This window comes from Anomalospiza imberbis, chromosome 2 (genome assembly GCF_031753505.1).
Source record: "Anomalospiza imberbis isolate Cuckoo-Finch-1a 21T00152 chromosome 2, ASM3175350v1, whole genome shotgun sequence".
NCBI lineage: Eukaryota > Metazoa > Chordata > Aves > Passeriformes > Viduidae > Anomalospiza > Anomalospiza imberbis.
The window spans coordinates 74,426,026-74,430,523 of record NC_089682.1 but is presented as its reverse complement, the minus strand read 5'-3'; positions in this window follow the sequence as shown (position 1 = coordinate 74,430,523).

Genomic DNA, 4,498 nt, shown 5'->3' with positions numbered 1-4,498 from the left:
GGCAGTGACTTGACAGTTGATGAAGATTTCAGTGCATGAAAAAGAGGGAAACACTCTGCATGTTGTGGTTACATACTTTGCATTTGGTCACCATAGTGATTTAAATCTCTCTCCTCTCCAAGTCACATCTCTGAACTCCCTTTTTAATTCAGTTAACTCAATAGTTGATCTGCAATCAAACTTCATGAAAAAAAAAAAAAAACAAACAAAAAACCCACCAAACCTATTTTTTAACCCTGATCTGGTCACAACTGAAGAGTAGGAACAGACAAGGGAATGCTAAGGAAGAAATACTTTACCAGTTCGTTCAGACAGAAAAGAACTGTACAACAAAGTCTTATGAAGGGAGGGCATGAAATCAAAATAACACTCACTACACATTCACTGCATGTTTAAACTCTGACAACACATAGTCCCATCCTGTCAGGACATTAACCCAAATGACTAATCCTTACCTGTGGCACTACCTAAAAAAGACAACAATCTGAGGAATTTCAGGATGCAGCACATGCAACAAGACAACAGAGTGTATGCAGATAGCCCAGCGGGATATGCAGTGCCATTAGGGAGATAGCACTCATAAAAAGGGGGATACTAGATAAGAAAAAACGGGTACTAGTTTTACAGAGCTGATTGCCAAAAGAGAAATTGACCAGGACAGTCATACAAAAAATTGAAGTAAGGTATGAAGTCAACAAGCCCAGGGGCAATGGAAAAGAAGTGAACAAGATAAGCTTCTAAACAGGAAGTACTTAGGAGAAAAAAAAAAGGGGGAAAAGGAACGTGAAGTGAAGCAGGTCATGTGACAAGGATTGCTTGGGTTATCCCTGTGTAGTAGCCCTTTGCCTGATCAATACATCTTGCAAAAGGACAGCAACTGTATTTCTTTCTCTGACCATTCGGAACAACTGGTCCATAAAGTGGGCAGAACCAGCCCCTTCCACACGGGGACAAAAGGAAAATAAAAGTCTCACAGCAGTGCTTAACAAGCATTTAGGGGAGGCAGAAAACCTGAGGAACCAAGTGATACATTCTGTGGACAGCTGATGCAAAAAGCAGGCAGGGTTGAGTTCAAGGAAGTAAAAATATGAAGGGACAAGCCTCCAAGGATTGTTGCCCTAGCATTGTCCCTTCCTGAGACGTTGTAGGAGTCAACAGATACTGTTCAATGGTGCTCTGCAAAGGGAGCAAAGCGAGACCTGTTGCCTGTCCTAGTTGCCTTCCTGGCAGGTCTCTTCCTCTGGATATTTGGGCTGGACTGGAAGAGCTCTGATCTGTTGAACTTCAGACAGGGAGATTGTAAATAAAACCTGAAGCCTGTAACCCAGCATGCTCATTGTGCCCGTAAGCCAGGCCCTCCCATCTCTAAATGGACATGTGCTAAGGGTCTGCTTTACAGTTCATGGGATCAGATTGCCATGAAATTAGATCCTAATAGAAGCAGCCCACCAAGATTCCTCTGCTTCTGATGATAGGATGTCTTGGCACCTTGTACCTGCGTGGGGCAGATAATTGAGAAAAACAAGTGTGTGAAATATGAATACAAACAGATATTTCCAGACTGTGGTTTCAAATCAGATAGATGTTATTCAGCTGCAGATGAGGGGCTGAGGAAGGTGGCAAAGCAGAGAGCTGAAAAAAAGCTGCTGTGTGGCAAGCTCCCATAAGATAGGAATGTACAGTAGAAGTCAGCGAGGTTTTTGCCTCTTGAATTAAATGTTAGGGAATGCAATAAGTGGCTAGTCTGTGCTGGATGGGCAATCTGATGCTTGCTCAGTTCTGTGGCTATTGAAAAGTGCTCTCTGTCCTTGGTGACATCCATAGGAAATACCTTCCAGAGCAAGAAAAGAATATTTGTAATATGTAAGCAATGGTAGGGCTGGTGGCCAGGAGATTTCCTTCCACCACCTCACTACAAGCAGCTGTGTGGGTCTTGGTTGCCCCAAATAGTCTGGAGGCAACTGGGAAATTTCCTGCAAAGTTTTGCTGCTTTAATTTGTAAAAAAAGAAGGTCCAGAAGTGCATAGTGCAGGCAGCAGCTAACAGGCAATCTGATCACCAGTATCTCAGACAGCAAGGGACTTTTCTGCAAAAAGAAGCTTTTAAAAGGAGTGCGAAGTAGGCCCTTGAAAGGAGGATGACTGTAAGCACACAAGATGGCCCCAAATGGATTCTGACCTTGTTAGGGCACTATTTTAAAAATAAATGGCATATTAAAAATCTGTACATGAAAAAGGTAGTCTGTACAATAAACAGTCCAAGAACACAAGAGACACGGTGTTCCTTCTGAGGTACCTGAAGGTGATGGACTCACTTCCAGGCTGAAGTGAGTAAATGGGCATGGAAAAGGGAAAGAAGACAAATGCAGTTACATAGACTACATGTCTGTTTGTATGCCTATGCGATAAGAATCTGTACGGCACAGTATACAGGCTCATGCTTATGCTACGCGCTGTTTGTTCACCTGTGAATAAGGTTCATTTACTACCACTGTCTTTCTGATAAACTGGAAAAAAAACTGTGAGCTCGGAAGGTGCACTTTTCCTGCAGGGCCACTGAGTGTCACCATCGCTCCGTGGCTTGCTCTGCAAGATGCCGTTTCTCCAGGGACTAACCTCCTTTTCTAAAACAGGCTGGAATGGGGGGAGAAAAATCATTCGAATGAAAATGGGCTGCTTCTTCCTTTTTCCCGGAGCTGGGAAGAGCTACACCTAAAACGTGAGGTACCTCCGCAATGAATTCTGCCTTATGTGTAGGCAAAGCATTTGACAGGTTTCCAGCCAGACCCTCTAAGGCAGTCTTACAATTTGCAACATGATCCTCAGTGACAACAGTTATGGGGCTGAGCAAGTGCTTTATCGGGAGACACTAAAAAGGTTGGGATCTCACCATCTGGGGAGCAGAATGAGCAGAATAGATATTGGCCAGGTGCACCTGCTTTCCCTGAAAGTATTAAGGGCAGCTGAACCTGGTGGACTGAAAGGTCCGGTGGCTTCCTTTTTTCCTGGGTCAGTGGAGGTGAGTGATAGCTTACTTGTTTCACACCCCAGCAGTAGCAGAGTGTTGTGCAAGTCCACAAAAAGACATGTACACATAGGTTAACGCTGACAGGAGACAATACTTCAGAGACACCCACATCAGTACAGTGTCACTGCCCTGATCCTGTTCCTAAGGATCAGCACTCAGAGAAATGCATTTTTATAGGTCTCAGGTTTTTGGCCCTATAAACCTTTCATCTTTCTTGCTGACTAGACAAACCACATGCACAAAACAAAGAGCACAACAACACGGGAAATAATTCAAAAAAATTATTAAAAATGTAATGCAGGCTCCGGTGATCAGATACAAACCTCGTGCAGACAAACATACTGATGGCATTTGACTGGCTTTGTTTATACCTACCTTTTCTCCATTTGATCCACCTTGATCCTATCATTTCCATGCCTGTAATTTTTACCCCAAGCATACCAGTGCGGTTTTGAAAACCCTAAAATTCTCTTTACCGGTCCCAACATCCCCCCACAGCTGCTAACTACTCCCCCTCGTAAATCCTAAAGCCTCTTTATTGCAGTATTTCCCCCTACTCGTATTGCAGTAACTGCCTTTCGTTTGCATACATTCCAGAGAGTTTCCTCCTTTGAATCCACTTCAGTGGGTTTTGCAAGTGAGACAAATGGCTTAGTCGTTCATCCAGTTGTTGGGGCTTTTAGGCGTGGTTGATTCACAGGGATTACTGTTTGCTGGGTTTCCTGCCTTGTCATTGTTTCTTTGTTCCTTGTCTGACCTTTTGTTTTGAATAACCTTAAATATCTCCTTGAAAATCAGCCAGACAGTTTTCCATCTGAATTGAAAAAGAACCCTCAGCATTTAGAGCAAGTATGTTTGGTAACAGCCCAAATGCCCTCCTGTACCGGTGTGTTTTGCTGCTTTTTAGGCAGCAGCAAATATTATTCTGTGATTCTAAGTCAATGGGAATTGACTGCAATTCATAATGGGATTTTTTTCCTGTGAACTGATAGCCCAGCACTGTCATTACAGAGCCAGGTGCAACTTTCTTGCAACATGAAGCTAAAAGATGCCATTTGCAGGAGTATTTATGGTGCTTTTAGCCTCAGTGGTGCTTGAGCTTTTGCGCCTTGTAGATAGAGCATGACTTATTCCTGTTTGTCTTTTGCTACATCCCACTTGTCCTTGGTGCACGTGATGGCGTTCTGAAAGGAATCTCACCGGCTCTCACCAAGACGAGCCACTAGTCTGACCTGATGGGCATTTTGTTTTTCCTAGAAACAAATATGTTGGTCATAAAATAATAGAATGCTTTGGGTTGCAAGGGACATTAAAGATCATCTAATTCCAAACAGACAGGACATGAGCAGAGACACCATCCACTAGACCGGGTTGATCAAAGTCCCATCCAACCTGGACTCGAACACTTACAGGGATGGGGCATACACAGCTTCTCTGGGCAACCTGTACCAGTGCCTCACCACCCTCACAG